Below are 21,085 nucleotides of genomic sequence, written 5' to 3' on the forward strand. Positions count from 1 at the left end.
CTCTTATATTTAATTCCGATGCAATTTCTGTGTTTCTTCGTCAATGAGGAGGTCCAATGGATACAGTAAACCTGCAGAGGTGTGTCGGAATGTAAAACTGGTGACACAGGAAACGCTCAAAACATAGACAGTAGGAAGACTAATTCTTCCTGTACTTAAGTCGGCATTGTGTCTGTTACATTTAATTCTGATGCAATTTCTGTGTTTCATTGTCACTGTGAAGGCCCAATGGTTATAGTAAACCGGCAGAGGTGCATCGGAATGTAAAACTGATGACGCAGGAAACGTTCAAAACATAGACAGTAGGAAGACTCAGTCTTCCTGTTCTAAAGTCGGCATTGTGACTCTTATATTTAATTCCGATGCAATTTCTGTGGTTCATCGTCAATGGGAAAAATCCAAGGGATACAGTAAACCTGCAGAGGTGCATCGGAATGTAAACTTGGTGACTCAGGAAACGCTCAAAACATAGACAGTAGGAACACCCAGTCTTTCTGTACTTAAGTCGGCATTGTGTTCAAATTCAAATGGCTCTGAGCACTATGGGATCGGCATTGTGTCTCTTATATTTAATTCCGATGCAATTTCTGTGTTTCATCGTCAATGGAAGGTCCAAGGGATACAGTAACCCTGCAGAGGTGCATCGGAATGTAAAACTGGTGAAACAGGAAGCGCTCATAACATAGACCCTAAGAAGTCTCAGTTTTCTTGTACTTAAGTCGGCATTGTGTCTTTTATATTTAATTCCGATGCAATTTCTGTGTTTCATCGTCACTGTGAAGGTCCATGGGATAAAGTAAACCTGCAGAGGTGCATCGGAATGTAAAACTGGTGACACAGGGCACGCTCAAAACATAGACAGTAGGAAGACTCAGTCTTCCTGTACCTTAGTCGGCATTGTGTCTCTTACATTTAATTCCGATGCAATTTCTGTGTTTCATCGTTCATGGGAAGGTCCAATGGATACAGTAAACCTGCAGAGGTGCATCGGAATATAAAACTGGTGACACTGGAAACGCTCAAAACATAGACCGTAAGAAGACTCAGTTTTCTTGTACTTAAGTCAACATTGTGTCTCTTATATTTAATTCCAATGTAATTTCTGTGTTTCATCGTCAATGGGAAGGTCCAATGGATACAGTAAACCTGCAGAGGTGCATCGGAATGTAAAACTGGTGACGCAGGAAACGCTCAAACATAGACAGTAGGAAGACTCAATGTTCCTGTACTTAAGTCGGCATTGTGTCTCTTATATTTAATTTCTTTGCAATTTCTGTGTTTCACTGTCAATGGGAAGATCCAAGGGATACAGTAAACCTGCAGAGGTGCATCGGAATGTAAAACTGGTGACACAGGAAACGCTCAAAACATAGACAGTAGGAAGACTCAGCCTTCCTGTACTTAAGTCGGCATTGTGTCTCTTATATTTAATTCCGATGCAATTTCTGTGATTCATCGTCAATGGGAAGATCCAAGAGATACAGTAAACCTGCAGAGGTGCATCGGAATGTAAAACTGGTGACACAGGAAACCCTCAAAACATAGACATTAGGAATACTCAGTCTTCCTGTACTTAAGTCGGCATTGTGTCTCTTATATTTAAATCCGATGCAATTTCTGTGTTTGGTCGTCAATGGGAAGGTCACACGGATACAGTAAACCTGCAAAGGTGCATCGGAATGTAAAACTGGAGACACACGAAACGCTCAAAAAATAGACAGTAGGAATACTCAGTCTTCCTGTACTTAAGACGGCATTGTGTCTCTTATATTTAAATCCGATGCAATTTCTGTGTTTCGTCGTCAATGGGAAGGTGAAAGGGATACAGCAAACCTGCAGAGGTGCATCGGAATGTACAACTGGTGACACAGGAAACGCTCAAAACATAGACAGTTGGATGACTTTGTCTTCCTGTACTTAAGACGACATTGTGTCTCTTATATATAATTCCGATGCAATTTCTGTGATTCATCGTAAATGGAAAGGTCCAAGGGATACAGTAACCCGGCAGAGGTGCATCCGAATGTAAAACTGGTGACAAAGAAGACGCTCACAACATAGACAATAGGAAGACTCAGTCTTCCTGTACTTAAGTCGGCATTGTGTATCCTATATTTAATTCCGATGCAATTTCTGTGTTTCTTCGCAATGGGAAGGTCCAATGGATACAGTAAACCTGCAGAGGTGGATCGGAATGTAAAACTGGTGACAAAGGAAACGCTCAAAACATAGACAGTAGGGAGACTCATTCTTCCTGTACTTAAGTCGGCATTGTGTCTCTTATATTTAATTCCGATGCAATTTCTGTGTTTCATCGTCACTGTGAAGGTTCAATGGATACAGTAAACCTGCAGAGGTGGATCGGAATGTAAAACTGGTGACAAAGGAAACGCCCAAATCATAGACAGTTGGCAGACTCAGTCTTCCTGTACTTAAGTCGGCATTGTGTCTCTTACATTTAGTTCCGATGCAATTTCTGTGTTTCATCGTCACTGTGAAGGTGCAAGGGATACAGTAAACCTGCAGAAGTGCATCAAAATGGAAAACTGATGACACAGGAAACGCTCAAAACATAGACAGTAGGAAGACTCTGTCTTCCTGTACCTAAGTCGGCATTGTGTCCCTTATATTTAATTTCGATGCAATTTCTGAGTTTCATCGTCAATGGGAAGGTCCAATGGATACAGTAAACCTGCAGAGGTGCATCGGAATGTAAAACTGGTGACACAGGAAACGCTAAAAACGTATACAATAGAAAGACACACTTTTCCTGTACTTAAGTCGACATTTTGTCTCTTATATTTCATTCCGATGCAATTTCTGTGCTTCATCGTCAATGGGAAGATCCAATGGATACAGCAAACCTCCAGAGGTGCATCGGAATGTAAAACTGGTGACACAGGAAACGCTCAAAACATATACAATAGAAAGACACACTTTTCCTGTACTTAAGTCGACATTGTGTCTCTTATATTTCATTCCGATGCAATTTCTGTGTTTCATCGTCAATGGGGGGGTCCAATGGATACAGTAAACCTGCAGAGGTGCATCGGAATGTAGAACTGATGACACAGGAAACGCTCAAAACATAGACAGTAGGAAGACTCAGTCTTCCTGTACTTAAGTCGGCATTGTGTCTCTTATATTTAATTCCGATGCAATTTCTGTGTTTCATCGTCAATCGGAATGTCGAAGGAAAGCAGTATACCTGCAGAGGTGCATCGGAATGTAAAACTGGTGACACAGGAAACGCTCAAAACATAGACAGTAGGAAGGCTCAGTCTTCCTGTATTTAAGTCGGCATTGTGTCTATTATACTTAATTCCGATGCAATTTCTGTGTTTCATCATCACTTTGAAGGCCCAAGGGATACAGGAAAACCTGCAGAGGTGCATCGGAATGTAAAACTGGTGACACAGGAAACGCTCAAAACATAGACAGTAGTAAGACTCAGTCTTCCTGTACTTAAGTCGGCATTGTGTCTGTTATATTTAATTCCGATGTAATTTCTGTGTTTCATCGTTCATGGGAAGGTCCAATGGATACAGTAAACCTGCAGAGGTGCATCGGAATATAAAACTGGTGACACTGGAAACGCTCAAAACATAGACCGTAAGAAGACTCAGTTTTCTTGTACTTAAGTCAACATTGTGTCTCTTATATTTAATTCCAATGTAATTTCTGTGTTTCATCGTCAATGGGAAGGTCCAATGGATACAGTAAACCTGCAGAAGTGCATCAAAATGGAAAACTGATGACACAGGAAACGCTCAAACATAGACAGTAGGAAGACTCAGTCTTCCTGTACTTAAGTCGGCATTGTGTCTCTTATATTTAATTTCGATGCAATTTCTGTGATTCATAGTCAATGGGAAGATCCAAGGGATATAGTAAACCTGCACAGGTGCATCGGAATGTAAAACTGGAGACACAGGAAACGCTCAAAAAATAGACAGTAGGAATACTCAGTCTGCCTGTACTTAAGACGGCATTGTGTCTCTTATATTTAAATCCGATGCAATTTCTGTGTTTCGTCGTCAATGGGAAGGTGAAAGGGATACAGCAAACCTGCAGAGGTGCATCGGAATGTAAAACTGGTGACACAGGAAACGCTCAAAACATAGACAGTTGGATGACTTTGTCTTCCTGTACTTAAGACGACATTGTGTCTCTTATATATAATTCCGATGCAATTTCTGTGTTTCATCGTAAATGGGAAGGTCCAAGGGATACAGTAACCCGGCAGAGGTGCATCCGAATGTAAAACTGGTGACACAGGAGACGCTCACAACATAGACAATAGGAAGACTCAGTCTTCCTGTACTTAAGTCGGCATTGTGTCTCCTATATTTAATTCCGATGCAATTTCTGTGTTTCTTCGCTATGGGAATGTCCAATGGGTACAGTAAACCTGCAGAGGTGGATCGGAATGTAAAACTGGTGACAAAGGAAACGCTCAAAAAATAGACAGTAGGAAGACTCATTCTTCCTGTACTTAAGTCGGCATTGTGTCTCTTATATTTAATCCGATGCAATTTCTGTGCAGAGGTGCATCGGAATGTAAAACTGGTGACACAGGAAACGCTCAAAACATAGACAGTAGGAAGGCTCAGTCTTCCTGTACTTAAGTCGGCATGTGTCTATTATATTTAATTCCGATGCAATTTCTGTGATTCTTTGTCACTTTGAAGGCCCAAGGGATACAGGAAAACCTGCAGAGGTGCATGGGAATGTAAAACTGGTGACACAGGAAACGCTCAAAAAATAGACAGTAGGAAGACACAATCTTCCTGTACTTATGTCGGGATTGTGTCTCTTATATTTAATTCCGATGCAATTTCTGTGATTCATCGTCAATGGGAAGGTCAAAGGGATACAGTAAACCTGCAGAGGTGCATCGGAATGTAAAACTGGTGACACAGGAAACGCTCAAAACATAGACAGTAGTAAGACTCAGTCTTCCTGTATTTAAGTCGGCATTGTGTCTGTTATATTCAATTCCGATGTAATTTCTGTGTTTCATTGTCAATGGGAAGGTGCAAGGGATACAGCAAACCTGCAGAGGTGCATCGGAATGTAAAACTGGTGACACATGAAACGCTGAAAACATAGAGAAGACGAAGACTCAGTCTTTCTGTATATAAGTTGTCATTGTGTCTCTTATATTTAATTCCGATGCAATTTCTGTGTTTCATCATCACTATGAAGGTCCAAGGGATACTGTAGACCTGCGTAGGTGCATCGGAAAGTAAAACTGGTGACACAGGAAACGCTTAAAACATAGACAGTAGGAAGACTCAGTCCTTCTGTACTTAAGTCGGCATTGTGTCTCTTATATTTAATTGCGATGCAATTTCTGTGTTTCTTCGTCACTGTGAAGGTCCAAGGGATTCAGTAAACCTGCAGAGGTGCATCGGAATGTAAAACTGGGGACACAGGATACGCTCAAAACATAGACAGTAGGAAGACTCAGTCTTCCTCTACATAAGACGTCATTGTGTCTCTTATATTTAATTGCGGTGCAATCTCTGTGTTTCATCGCCAATGGGAAGGTCCAAGGAACACAGGAAACCTGCAGAGGTGCATCGGGATGTAACACTGGTGACACTGGAAACGCTCAAAACATAGACCGTAAGAAGACTCAGTTTTCTTGTACTTAAGTCGGCGTTGTGTCTCTTATATTTAATTCCGATGTAATTTCTGTGTTTCATCGTCAATGGGAAGTTCCAATGGATACAGTAAACCTGCAGAGGTGCATCGTAATGTAAAACTGGTGACGCAGGAAACGCTCGAAACATAGACAGTAGGAAGTCTCAATGTTCCTGTACTTAAGTCGGCATTGTGTCTCATATATTTAATTCCGATAAAATTTCTGTGTTTCATCGTCAATGGGAAGATCCAAGGGATACAGTAAACCTGCAGAGGTGCATCGGAATGTAAAACTGGTGACACAGGAAATGCTCAAATCATAGACAGTAGGAAGACTCAGCATTCCCGTTCTTATGCCGGCATTGTATCTCTTATATTTAATTCCGATGCAATTTCTGTGTTTCATCGTCAATGGGAAGGTTCAATGGATACAGTAAACGTGGGGAGGTGGATCGGAATGAAAAACTGGTGACACAGGAAACGATCAAAACATAGACAGTAGGAATACTCAGCCTTATTGTACTTAAGTCGGCGTTGTGTGTCTTATATTTAATTCCGATGCATTTTCTGTGTTTCATCGTCAATGGGAAGGTCCAATGGATACAGTAAACCTAAAGAGGTGCATCGGAATGTAAAACTGTTGACACAGGAAACGCTCAACATTGACAGTAGGAAGAGTCAGTCTTCCTGTACTTAAGTCGGCATTGTGTCTCTTATATTTAATTCCGATGCAATATCTGTGTTTCATCGTCAATGGGGGTGTCCAATGGATACAGTAAACCTGCATAGGTGCATCGGAATGTAGAACTGATGACACAGGAAACGCTCAAAGCATAGACTGTAGGAAGACTCAGTCTTCCTGTACTTAAGTCGGCATTGTGTCTCTTATATTTAATTCCGATGCAATTTCTGTGTTTCATCGTCAATGGGAAAGTCGAAGGGAAACAGTATACCTGCAGACGTGCATCGGAATGTAAAACTGGTGACACAGGAAACGCTCAAAACATAGACAGTAGGAAGACTCAGTCTTCCTGTACTTAAGTCGGCATTGTGGCTCTTATATTTAATTCCGATGCAATGTCTGTGTTTAATCGTCACTTTGAAAGTCCAAGGGATACAGGAAAACCTGCAGAGGTGCATGGGAATGTAAAACTGGTGATACAGGAAACGCTCAAAGCATAGACAGTTGGAAGACTCTGTCTTCCTGTACTTAAGACGTCATTATGTCTCTTATATTTAATTCCGATGCAATTTCTGTGTTTCATCGCAAATGGGAAGGTCCAAGGGACACAAAAACCTGCAGAGGTGCATCGGAATGTAAAACGGGTGACACTGGAAACGCTCAAAACATAGACATTAGGAATACTCAGTCTTCCTGTACTTAAGTCGGCATTGTGTCTCTTATATTTAAATCCAATGCAATTTCTGTGTTGTGTCGTCAATGGGAATGTCAAAGGAAAACAGTATACTTGCAGAGGTGCATCGGAATGTAAAACTGGTGACACAGGAAACGCTCAAAACATAGACAGTAGGAAGGCTCAGTCTTCCTGTACTTAAGTCGGCATTGTGTCTGTTATATTTAATTCCGATGTAATTTCTGTGTTTCATTGTCAATGGGAAGGTGCAAGGGATACAGCAAACCTGCAGAGGTGCATCGGAATGTAAAACTTGTGACACAGGAAACGCTCAAAACATAGAGAAGAGGAAGACTCAGTCTTTCTGTACTTAAGTCGACATTGTGTCTCTTATATTTCATTCCGATGCAATATCTGTGTTTCATCGTCACTATGAAGGTCCAAGGGATACTGTAGACCTGCGTAGGTGCATCGGAATGTAAAACTGGTGACACAGGAAACGCTCAAAACATAGACAGTAGGAAGACTCAGCATTCCTGTTCTTATGTCGGCATTGTGTCTCTTATATTTAATTCCGATGCAATTTCTGTGTTTCATCGTCAATGGGAAGGTCCAATGGATACAGTAAACGTGCAGAGGTGCATCGGAATGAAAAACTGGTGACATAGGAAACGATCAAAACATAGACAGTAGGAATACTCAGTCTTCCTGTACTTAAGTCGGCATTGTGTCTCTTATATTTAAATCCGATGCAATTTCTGTATTTCGTCGTCAATGGGATGGTCCAAGGGATAGAGTAAACCTGCAGAGGTGCATTGGAATGTAAAACTGGTGACACAGGAAGCGGTCAAAACATAGACCCTAAGAAGACTCAGTTTTCTTATACTGAAGTCGGCATTGTGTCTCTTATATTTAATTTAGATGCAATGTCTGTGTTTCATCGTCACTGTGAGGGTCCAAGGGATACAGTAAACCTGCAGGGGTGCATCAAAATGTAAAACTGATGACATAGGAAACGCCCAAAACATAGACAGTAGGAAGACTCAATGTTCCTGTACTTAAGTCGGCATTGTGACTCTTATGTATAATTCTGATGCAACTTCTGTGATTCATCGTCAATGGGAAGATCCAAGGGATACAGTAAACCTGCAGAGGTGCATCGGAATGTAAAACTTGTGACACAGGACACGCTCAAAACGTAGACAGTAGGAAGACTCAGTCTTCCTGTACCTTAGTCGGCATTGTGTCTCTTACATTTAATTCCGATGCAATTTCTGTGTTTCATCGTCCATGGGAAGGTCCAATGGATACAGTAAACCTGCAGTGGTGCATCGGAATGTAGAACTGGTGACACAGGAAACGCTCAAAACATAGACAGTAGGAAGGCTCAGTCTTCCTGTACTTAAGTCGGCATTGTGTCTATTATATTTAATTCCGATGCAATTTCTGTGATTCTTCGTCACTTTGAAGGCCCAAGGGATACAGGAAAACCTGCAGAGGTGCATGGGAATGTAAAACTGGTGACACAGGAAACGCTCAAAAAATAGACAGTAGGAAGACACAATCTTCCTGTACTTATGTCGGGATTGTGTCTCTTATATTTAATTCCGATGCAATTTCTGTGATTCATCGTCAATGGGAAGGTCAAAGGGATACAGTAAACCTGCAGAGGTGCATCGGAATGTAAAACTGGTGACACAGGAAACGCTCAAAACATAGACAGTAGTAAGACTCAGTCTTCCTGTACTTAAGTCGGCATTGTGTCTGTTATATTCAATTCCGATGTAATTTCTGTGTTTCATTGTCAATGGGAAGGTGCAAGGGATACAGCAAACCTGCAGAGGTGCATCGGAATGTAAAACTGGTGACACATGAAACGCGCAAAACATAGAGAAGACGAAGACTCAGTCTTTCTGTATTTAAGTTGACATTGTGTCTCTTATATTTAATTCCGATGCAATTTCTGTGTTTCATCATCACTATGAAGGTCCAAGGGATACTGTAGACCTGCGTAGGTGCATCGGAAAGTAAAACTGGTGACACAGGAAACGCTTAAAACATAGACAGTAGGAAGACTCAGTCCTTCTGTACTTAAGTCGGCATTGTGTCTCTTATATTTAATTGCGATGCAATTTCTGTGTTTCTTCGTCACTGTGAAGGTCCAAGGGATTCAGTAAACCTGCAGAGGTGCATCGGAATGTAAAACTGGAGACACAGGATACGCTCAAAACATAGACAGTAGGAAGACTCAGTCTTCCTCTACATAAGACGTCATTGTGTCTCTTATATTTAATTGCGGTGCAATCTCTGTGTTTCATCGCCAATGGGAAGGTCCAAGGAACACAGGAAACCTGCAGAGGTGCATCGGGATGTAACACTGGTGACACTGGAAACGCTCAAAACATAGACCGTAAGAAGACTCAGTTTTCTTGTACTTAAGTCGGCGTTGTGTCTCTTATATTTAATTCCGATGTAATTTCTGTGTTTCATCGTCAATGGGAAGGTCCAATGGATACAGTAAACCTGCAGAGGTGCATCGGAATGTAAAACTGGTGACGCAGGAAACGCTCAAAACATAGACAGTAGGAAGTCTCAATGTTCCTGTACTTAAGTCGGCATTGTGTCTCATATATTTAATTCCGATAAAATTTCTGTGTTTCATCGTCAATGGGAAGATCCAAGGGATACAGTAAACCTGCAGAGGTGCATCGGAATGTAAAACTGGTGACACAGGAAATGCTCAAATCATAGACAGTAGGAAGACTCAGCATTCCCGTTCTTATGCCGGCATTGTGTCTCTTATATTTAATTCCGATGCAAATTCTGTGTTTCATCGTCAATGGGAAGGTTCAATGGATACAGTAAACGTGGAGAGGTGGATCGGAATGAAAAACTGGTGACACAGGAAACGATCAAAACATAGACAGTAGGAATACTCAGCCTTATTGTACTTAAGTCGGCGTTGTGTGTCTTATATTTAATTCCGATGCTTTTTCTGTGTTTCATCGTCAATGGGAAGGTCCAATGGATACAGTAAACCTAAAGAGGTGCATCGGAATGTAAAACTTTTGACACAGGAAACGCTCAACATTGTCAGTAGGAAGAGTCAGTCTTCCTGTACTTAAGTCGGCATTGTGTCTCTTATATTTAATTCCGATGCAATTTCTGTGTTTCATCGTCAATGGGGGTGTCCAATGGATACAGTACACCTGCATAGGTGCATCGGAATGTAGAACTGATGACACAGGAAACGCTCAAAGCATAGACTGTAGGAAGACTCAGTCTTCCTGTACTTAAGTCGGCATTGTGTCTCTTATATTTAATTCCGATGCAATTTCTGTGTTTCATCGTCAATGGGAAAGTCGAAGGGAAACAGTATACCTGCAGAGGTGCATCGGAATGTAAAACTGGTGACACAGGAAACGCTCAAAACATAGACAGTAGGAAGACTCAGTCTTCCTGTACTTAAGTCGGCATTGTGTCTCTTATATTTAATTCCGATGCAATTTCTGTGTTTAATCGTCACTTTGAAAGTCCAAGGGAAACAGGAAAACCTGCAGAGGTGCATGGGAATGTAAAACTGGTGACACAGGAAACGCTCAAAGCATAGACAGTTGGAAGACTCTGTCTTCCTGTACTTAAGACGACATTGTGTCTCTTATATTTAATTCCGATGCAATTTCTGTGTTTCATCGCAAATGGGAAGGTCCAAGGGACACAAAAACCTGCAGAGGTGCATCGGAATGTAAAACTGGTGACACTGGAAACGCTCAAAACATAGACATTAGGAATACTCAGTCTTCCTGTACTTAAGTCGGCATTGTGTCTCTTATATTTAAATCCGATGCAATTTCTGTGTTTCATCGTCAATGGTAAAGTCCAAGGGATACAGTAAACTTGCAGATGTGCATCGGAATGTAAAACTGGTGATACAGGAAACGCTCAAAACATAGACAGTAGGAAGACTCAGTCTTCCTGTACTTAAGTCGGCATTGTGTCTCTTATATTTAATTCCGATGCAATTTCTGTGTTTCATCGTTAATGGTAAAGTCCAAGGGATACAGTAAACTTGCAGATGTGCATCGGAATGTAAAACTGGTGATACAGGAAACGCTCAAAACATAGACAGTAGGAAGACTCAGTCTTCCTGTACTTAAGTCGGCATTGGGTCTCTTATATTTAATTCCGATGCAATTTCTGTGTTTCATCGTCAATGGGAATGTCAAAGGAAAACAGTATACTTGCAGAGGTGCATCGGAATGTAAAACTGGTGACACAGGAAACGCTCAAAACATAGACAGTAGGAAGGCTCAGTCTTCCTGTACTTAAGTCGGCATTGTGTCTGTTGTATTTAATTCCGATGTAATTTCAGTGTTTCATTGTCAATGGGAAGGTGCAAGGGATACAGCAAACCTGCAGAGGTGCATCGGAATGTAAAACTGGTGACACAGGAAACGCTCAAAACATAGAGAAGAGGAAGACTCAGTCTTTCTGTACTTAAGTCGACATTGTGTCTCTTATATTTCATTCCGATGCAATATCTGTGTTTCATCGTCACTATGAAGGTCCAAGGGATACTGTAGACCTGCGTAGGTGCATCGGAATGTAAAACTGGTGACACAGGAAACGCTCAAAACATAGACAGTAGGAAGACTAAGTCCTTCTGTACTTAAGTCTTCATTGTGTCTCTTATATTTAATTCCGATGCAATTTCTTTGTTTCATCGTCAATTGGAAGATCCAAGGGATACAGTAAACCTGCAGAGGAACTTCGGAATGTAAAACTGGTGACACAGGAAACGCTCAAAACATAGACAGTAGGAAGACTCAGCATTCCTATTCTTATGTCGGCATTGTGTCTCTTATATTTAATTCCGATGCAATTTCTGTGTTTCATCGTCAATGGGAAGGTCCAATGGATACAGTAAACGTGCAGAGGTGCATCGGAATGAAAAACTGGTGACATAGGAAACGATCAAAACAAAGACAGTAGGAATACTCAGTCTTCCTGTACTTAAGTCGGCATTGTGTCTCTTATATTTAAATCCGATGCAATTTCTGTATTTCGTCGTCAATGGGAAGGTCCAAGGGATAGAGTAAACCTGCAGAGGTGCATTGGAATGTAAAACTGGTGACACAGGAAGCGGTCAAAACATAGACCCTAAGAAGACTCAGTTTTCTTATACTGAAGTCGGCATTGTGTCTCTTATATTAAATTTAGATGCAATTTCTGTGTTTCATCGTCACTGTGAAGGTCCAAGGGATACAGTAAACCTGCAGGGGTGCATCAAAATGTAAAACTGATGACATAGGAATCGCCCAAAACATAGACAGTAGGAAGACTCAATGTTCCTGTACTTAAGTCGGCATTGTGACTCTTATATATAATTCTGATGCAACTTCTGTGATTCATCGTCAATGGGAAGATCCAAGGGATACAGTAAACCTGCAGAGGTGCATCGGAATGTAAAACTGGTGACACAGGAAGCGCTCATAACATAGACCCTAAGAAGACTGAGTTTTCTTGTACTTAAGTCGGCATTGTGTCTTTTATATTTAATTCCGATGCAATTTCTGTGTTTCATCGTCACTGTGAAGGTCCATGGGATACAGTAAACCTGCAGAGGTGCATCGGAATGTAAAACTTGTGACACAGGACACGCTCAAAACATAGACAGTAGGAAGACTCAGTCTTCCTGTACCTTAGTCGGCATTGTGTCTCTTACATTTAATTCCGATGCAATTTCTGTGTTTCATCGTCCATGGGAAGGTCCAATGGATACAGTAAACCTGCAGTGGTGCATCGGAATGTAAAACTGGTGACACAGGAGACGCTCAAAACATAGATAATAGGAAGACTCAGTCTTCCTGTACTTAAGTCGGCATTGTGTCTCTTATATTTAATTCCGATGCATTTTCTGTGTTTCTTCGTCAATGGGAAGGTCCAATGGATACAGTAAACCTGCAGAGGTGCATCGGAATGTAAAACTGGTGACACTGGAAACGCTCAAAACATAGACATTAGGAATACTCAGTCTTCCTGTACTTAAGTCGGCATTGTGTCTCTTATATTTAAATCCGATGCAATTTCTGTGTTTTGTCGTCAATGGCAATGTCAAAGGAAAACAGTATACTTGCAGAGGTGCATCGGAATGTAAAACTGGTGACACAGGAAACGCTCAAAACATAGACAGTAGGAAGGCTCAGTCTTCCTGTACTTAAGTCGGCATTGTGTCTGTTATATTTAATTCCGATGTAATTTCTGTGTTTCATTGTCAATGGGAAGGTGCAAGGGATACAGCAAACCTGCAGAGGTGCATCGGAATGTAAAACTTGTGACACAGGAAACGCTCAAAACATAGAGAAGAGGAAGACTCAGTCTTTCTGTACTTAAGTCGACATTGTGTCTCTTATATTTCATTCCGATGCAATTTCTGTGTTTCATCGTCACTATGAAGGTCCAAGGGATACTGTAGACCTGCGTAGGTGCATCGGAATGTAAAACTGGTGACACAGGAAACGCTCAAAACATAGACAGTAGGAAGACTAAGTCCTTCTGTACTTAAGTCTTCATTGTGTCTCTTATATTTAATTCCGATGCAATTTCTTTGTTTCATCGTCAATTGGAAGATCCAAGGGATACAGTAAACCTGCAGAGGAACTTCGGAATGTAAAACTGGTGACACAGGAAATGCTCAAAACATAGACAGTAGGAAGACTCAGCATTCCTGTTCTTATGTCGGCATTGTGTCTCTTATATTTAATTCCGATGCAATTTCTGTGTTTCATCGTCAATGGGAAGGTCCAATGGATACAGTAAACGTGCAGAGGTGCATCGGAATGAAAAACTGGTGACATAGGAAACGATCAAAACATAGACAGTAGGAATACTCAGTCTTCCTGTACTTAAGTCGGCATTGTGTCTCTTATATTTAAATCCGATGCAATATCTGTATTTCGTCGTCAATGGGAAGGTCCAAGGGATAGAGTAAACCTGCAGAGGTGCATTGGAATGTAAAACTGGTGACACAGGAAGCGGTCAAAACATAGACCCTAAGAAGACTCAGTTTTCTTATACTGAAGTCGGCATTGTGTCTCTTATATTTAATTTAGATGCAATTTCTGTGTTTCATCGTCACTGTGAGGGTCCAAGGGATACAGTAAACCTGCAGGGGTGCATCCAAATGTAAAACTGATGACATAGGAAACGCCCAAAACATAGACAGTAGGAAGACTCAATGTTCCTGTACTTAAGTCGGCATTGTGACTCTTATGTATAATTCTGATGCAACTTCTGTGATTCATCGTCAATGGGAAGATCCAAGGGATACAGTGAACCAGCAGAGGTGCATCGGAATGTAAAACTTGTGACACAGGACACGCTCAAAACATAGACAGTAGGAAGACTCAGTCTTCCTGTACCTTAGTCGGCATTGTGTCTCTTACATTTAATTCCGATGCAATTTCTGTGTTTCATCGTCCATGGGAAGGTCCAATGGATACAGTAAACCTGCAGTGGTGCATCGGAATGTAGAACTGGTGACACAGGAAACGCTCAAAACATAGACAGTAGGAAGGCTCAGTCTTCCTGTACTTAAGTCGGCATTGTGTCTATTATATTTAATTCCGATGCAATTTCTGTGATTCTTCGTCACTTTGAAGGCCCAAGGGATACAGGAAAACCTGCAGAGGTGCATGGGAATGTAAAACTGGTGACACAGGAAACGCTCAAAAAATAGACAGTAGGAAGACACAATCTTCCTGTACTTATGTCGGGATTGTGTCTCTTATATTTAATTCCGATGCAATTTCTGTGATTCATCGTCAATGGGAAGGTCAAAGGGATACAGTAAACCTGCAGAGGTGCATCGGAATGTAAAACTGGTGACACAGGAAACGCTCAAAACATAGACAGTAGTAAGACTCAGTCTTCCTGTACTTAAGTCGGCATTGTGTCTGTTATATTCAATTCCGATGTAATTTCTGTGTTTCATTGTCAATGGGAAGGTGCAAGGGATACAGCAAACCTGCAGAGGTGCATCGGAATGTAAAACTGGTGACACATGAAACGCTCAAAACATAGAGAAGACGAAGACTCAGTCTTTCTGTATTTAAGTTGACATTGTGTCTCTTATATTTAATTCCGATGCAATTTCTGTGTTTCATCATCACTATGAAGGTCCAAGGGATACTGTAGACCTGCGTAGGTGCATCGGAAAGTAAAACTGGTGACACAGGAAACGCTTAAAACATAGACAGTAGGAAGACTCAGTCCTTCTGTACTTAAGTCGGCATTGTGTCTCTTATATTTAATTGCGATGCAATTTCTGTGTTTCTTCGTCACTGTGAAGGTCCAAGGGATTCAGTAAACCTGCAGAGGTGCATCGGAATGTAAAACTAGAGACACAGGATACGCTCAAATCATAGACAGTAGGAAGACTCAGTCTTCCTCTACATAAGACGTCATTGTGTCTCTTATATTTAATTGCGGTGCAATCTCTGTGTTTCATCGCCAATGGGAAGGCCCAAGGAACACAGGAAACCTGCAGAGGTGCATCGGGATGTAACACTGGTGACACTGGAAACGCTCAAAACATAGACCGTAAGAAGACTCAGTTTTCTTGTACTTAAGTCGGCGTTGTGTCTCTTATATTTAATTCCGATGTAATTTCTGTGTTTCATCGTCAATGGGAAGGTCCAATGGATACAGTAAACCTGCTGAGGTGCATCGGAATGTAAAACTGGTGACGCAGGAAACGCTCAAAACATAGACAGTAGGAAGTCTCAATGTTCCTGTACTTAAGTCGGCATTGTGTCTCATATATTTAATTCCGATAAAATTTCTGTGTTTCATCGTCAATGGGAAGATCCAAGGGATACAGTAAACCTGCAGAGGTGCATCGGAATGTAAAACTGGTGACACAGGAAATGCTCAAATCATAGACAGTAGGAAGACTCAGCATTCCCGTTCTTATGCCGGCATTGTGTCTCTTATATTTAATTCCGATGCAAATTCTGTGTTTCATCGTCAATGGGAAGGTTCAATGGATACAGTAAACGTGGAGAGGTGGATCGGAATGAAAAACTGGTGACACAGGAAACGATCAAAACATAGACAGTAGGAATACTCAGCCTAATTGTACTTAAGTCGGCGTTGTGTGTCTTATATTTAATTCCGATGCATTTTCTGTGTTTCATCGTCAATGGGAAGGTCCAATGGATACAGTAAACCTAAAGAGGTGCATCGGAATGTAAAACTTTTGACACAGGAAACGCTCAACATTGACAGTAGGAAGAGTCAGTCTTCCTGTACTTAAGTCGGCATTGTGTCTCTTATATTTCATTCCGATGCAATTTCTGTGTTTCATCGTCAATGGGGGTGTCCAATGGATACAGTAAACCTGCATAGGTGCATCGGAATGTAGAACTGATGACACAGGAAACGCTCAAAGCATAGACTGTAGGAAGACTCAGTCTTCCTGTACTTAAGTCGGCATTGTGTCTCTTATATTTAATTCCGATGCAATTTCTGTGTTTCATCGTCAATGGGAAAGTCGAAGGGAAACAGTATACCTGCAGAGGTGCATCGGAATGTAAAACTGGTGACACAGGAAACGCTCAAAACATAGACAGTAGGAAGACTCAGTCTTCCTGTACTTAAGTCGGCATTGTGTCTCTTATATTTAATTCCGATGCAATTTCTGTGTTTAATCGTCACTTTGAAAGTCCAAGGGATACAGGAAAACCTGCAGAGGTGCATGGGAATGTAAAACTGGTGACACAGGAAACGCTCAAAGCATAGACAGTTGGAAGACTCTGTCTTCCTGTACTTAAGACGTCATTGTGTCTCTTATATTTAATTCCGATGCAATTTCTGTGTTTCATCGCAAATGGGAAGGTCCAAGGGACACAAAAACCTGCAGAGGTGCATCGGAATGTAAAACTGGTGACACTGGAAACGCTCAAAACATAGACATTAGGAATACTCAGTCTTCCTGTACTTAAGTCGGCATTGTGTCTCTTATATTTAAATCCGATGCAATTTCTGTGTTTTGTCGTCAAAGGGATACAGTAAACCTGCAGAGGTGCATCGGAATGTAAAACTGGTGACACAGGGAGCGTTCAAAACATAGACCCTAAGAAGACTCAGTGTTCTTGTACTTAAGTCGGCGTTGTGTCTCTTATATTTAATTCCGATGCAATTTCTGTGTTTCATCGTCAATGGTAAAGTCCAAGGGATACAGTAAACTTGCAGATGTGCATCGGAATGTAAAACTGGTGATACAGGAAACGCTCAAAACATAGACAGTAGGAAGACTCAGTCTTCCTGTACTTAAGTCGGCATTGTGTCTCTTATATTTAATTCCGATGCAATTTCTGTGTTTCATCGTCAATGGGAATGTCAAAGGAAAACAGTATACTTGCAGAGGTGCATCGGAATGTAAAACTGGAGACACAGGAAACGCTCAAAACATAGACAGTAGGAAGGCTCAGTCTTCCTGTACTTAAGTCGGCATTGTGTCTGTTGTATTTAATTCCGATGCAATTTCTGTATTTCGTCGTCAATGGGAAGGTCCAAGGGATAGAGTAAACCTGCAGAGGTGCATTGGAATGTAAAACTGGTGACACAGGAAGCGGTCAAAACATAGACCCTAAGAAGACTCAGTTTTCTTATACTGAAGTTGGCATTGTGTCTCTTATATTTAATTTAGATGCAATTTCTGTGTTTCATCGTCACTGTGAAGGTCCAAGGGATACAGTAAACCTGCAGGGGTGCTTAAAAATGTAAAACTGATGACATAGGAAACGCCCAAAACATAGACAGTAGGAAGACTCAATGTTCCTGTACTTAAGTCGGCATTGTGACTCTTATATATAATTCTGATGCAACTTCTGTGATTCGTCGTCAATGGGAAGATCCAAGGGATACAGTAAACCTGCAGAGGTGCATCGGAATGTAAAACTGGTGACACAGGAAGCGCTCATAACATAGACCCTAAGAAGACTGAGTTTTCTTGTACTTAAGTCGGCATTGTGTCTTTTATATTTAATTCCGATGCAATTTCTGTGTTTCATCGTCACTGTGAAGGTCCATGGGATACAGCAAACCTGCAGAGGTGCATCGGAATGTAAAACTTGTGACACAGGACACGCTCAAAACATAGACAGTAGGAAGACTCAGTCTTCCTGTACCTTAGTCGGCATTGTGTCTCTTACATTTAATTCCGATGCAATTTCTGTGTTTCATCGTCCATGGGAAGGTCCAATGGATACAGTAAACCTGCAGTGGTGCATCGGAATGTAAAACTGGTGACACAGGAGACGCTCAAAACATAGATAATAGGAAGACTCAGTCTTCCTGTACTTAAGTCGGCATTGTGTCTCTTATATTTAATTCCGATGCATTTTCTGTGTTTCTTCGTCAATGGGAAGGTCCAATGGATACAGTAAACCTGCAGAGGTGCATCGGAATGTAAAACTGGTGACGCAGGAAACGCTCAAACATAGACAGTAGGAAGATTCAATGTTCCTGTACTTAAGTCGGCATTGTGTCTCTTATATTTAATTTCGATGCAATTTCTGTGTTTCATCGTCAATGGGAAGATCCAAGGGAAACAGTAAACCTGCAGAGGTGCATCGGAATGTAAAACTGGTGACACAGGAAACGCTCAGAACATAGACAATAGGAAGACTCAGCCTTCCTGTACTTAAGTCGGCATTGTTTCTCTTACATTTAATTCCGATGCAATTTCTGTGAATCATCGTCAATGGGAAGATCCAAGAGATACAGTAAACCTGCAGAGGTGGATCGGAATGTAAAACTGGTGACACAGGAAACGCTCAAAACATAGACATTAGGAATACTCAGTCTTCCTGTACTTAAGTCGGCATTGTGTCTCTTATATTTAAATCCGATGCAATTTCTGCGTTTTGTCGTCAATGGGAAGGTCAAAGGGATACAGTAAACCTGCAGAGGTGCATCGGAATGTAAAACTGGTGACACAGGAAGCGTTCAAAACATAGACCCTAAGAAGACTCAGTGTTCTTGTACTTAAGTCGGCATTTTTTCTCTTACATTTAATTCCGATGCAATTTCTGTGAATCATCGTCAATGGGAAGATCCAAGAGATACTGTAAACCTGCAGAGGTGCATCGGAATGTAAAACTGGAGACACAGGAAACGCTCAAAAAATAGACAGTAGGAATACTCAGTCTTCCTGTACTTAAGTCGGCATTGTGTCTCTTATATTCAAATCCGATGCAATTTCTGTGTTCCGTCGTCAATGGGAAGGTGAAAGTGATACAGCAAACCTGCAGAGGTGCATCGGAATGTAAAACTGGTGACACAGGAAACGCTCAAAACATATACAGTTGGATGACATTGTCTTCCTGTACTTAAGACGACATTGTGTCTCTTATATATAATTCCGACGCAATTTCTGTGTTTCATCGTCAATGGGAAGGTCCAAGGGATTCAGTAACCCTGCAGAGGTGCATCCGAATGTAAAACTGGTGACACAGGAGACGCTCAAAACATAGACAATAGGAAGACTCAGTCTTCCTGTAATTAAGTCGGTATTGTGTATCTTATATTTAATTCCGATGCAATGTCTGTGTTTCTTCGTCAATGGGAAGGTCCAATGGATACAGTAAAGCTGCAGAGGTGGATTGGAATGTAAAACTGGTGACAAAGGAAACGCTCAAAAAATAGACAGTAGGAAGACTCATTCTTCCTGTACTTAAGTCGGTATTGTCTCTCTTATATTTAATTCCTATGCATTTTCTGTGTTTCATCGTCAATGGGAAAGTGCAATGTATACAGGAAACCTGCAGAGGTGTATCGGAATGTAAAACTGGTGACACAGGAAACGCTCGAATCATAGACAGTAGGAAGACTCAGTCTTCCTGTACTTAAGACGGCATTGCGTCTCTTATACTTAATTCCGATGCAATTTCTGTGTTTCATCGTCACTGTGAAGGTCGAAGGAATACAGTAAACCTGCAGAGGTGCATCAAAATGTAACACTGATGACACAGGAAACGCTCAAAACATAGACAGTAGGAAGACTCAGTCTTCCTGTACCTAAGTCGGCATTGTGTCTCTTATATTTAATTCCGATGCAATTTCGGTGTTTTTTCATCAATGGGAAGGTCAAAGGGATACAGTAAACCTGAACAGGTGAATTGGAATGTAAAACTGGTGACTCAGGAAACGCTCAAATCAAAGACCGTAAGAAGACTCAGTTGTCTTGTACTTAAGTCGGCGTTGTGTATCTTATATTTAATTGCGATGCAATTTCTGTGTTTCAACGTCAGTGGGAAGGTCCAATGGATACACTAAACCTGCAGAGGTGCATCGGAATGTAAAACTGGTGACACAGGAAACGCTCAAAACATAGACAATTGAAAGACACACTCTTCCTGTACTTAAGTCGCATTGTGTCTCTTATATTTCATACCGATGCAATTTCTGTGTTTCATCGTCAATGGGAATGACGAAGGAAAACAGTATACCTGCAGAGGTGCATCGGAATGTAATACTGGTGACACTGGAAACGCTCAAAACATTGACCGTAAGAAGACTGAGTTTTCTTGTACTTAAGTCGGCGTTGTGTCTCTTATATTTAATTGCGATGTAATTTCTGTGTTTCATCGTCAATGGGAAGGTCGAAGGGATACAGCAAACCTGCAGAGGTGCATCGGAATGTAAAACTGGTGAAGCAGGAAACGCTCAAAACATAGACAGTAGGAAGACTCAATGTTCCTGTACTTAAGTCGGCATTGTGTCTCTTATTTTTAATTCCGATGCAATTACTGTGTTTCATCGTCAATGGGAAGGTCCAATGGATAGAATAAACGTGCAGAGGTGAATCGGAATGAAAAACTGGTGACACAGGAAACGATCAAAACATAGACAGTATGAATACTCAGTCTTCCCGTACTTAAGTCGATATTGTGTCTCTTATATTTAAATCCGATGCAATTTCTGTATTTCGTCGTCAATGGGAAGGTCCAAGGGATAGAGTAAACCTGCAGAGGTGCATTGGAATGTAAAACTGGTGACACAGGAAGCGGTCAAAA

This window comes from Schistocerca nitens, chromosome 2, assembly GCF_023898315.1.
Source record: "Schistocerca nitens isolate TAMUIC-IGC-003100 chromosome 2, iqSchNite1.1, whole genome shotgun sequence".
NCBI lineage: Eukaryota > Metazoa > Arthropoda > Insecta > Orthoptera > Acrididae > Schistocerca > Schistocerca nitens.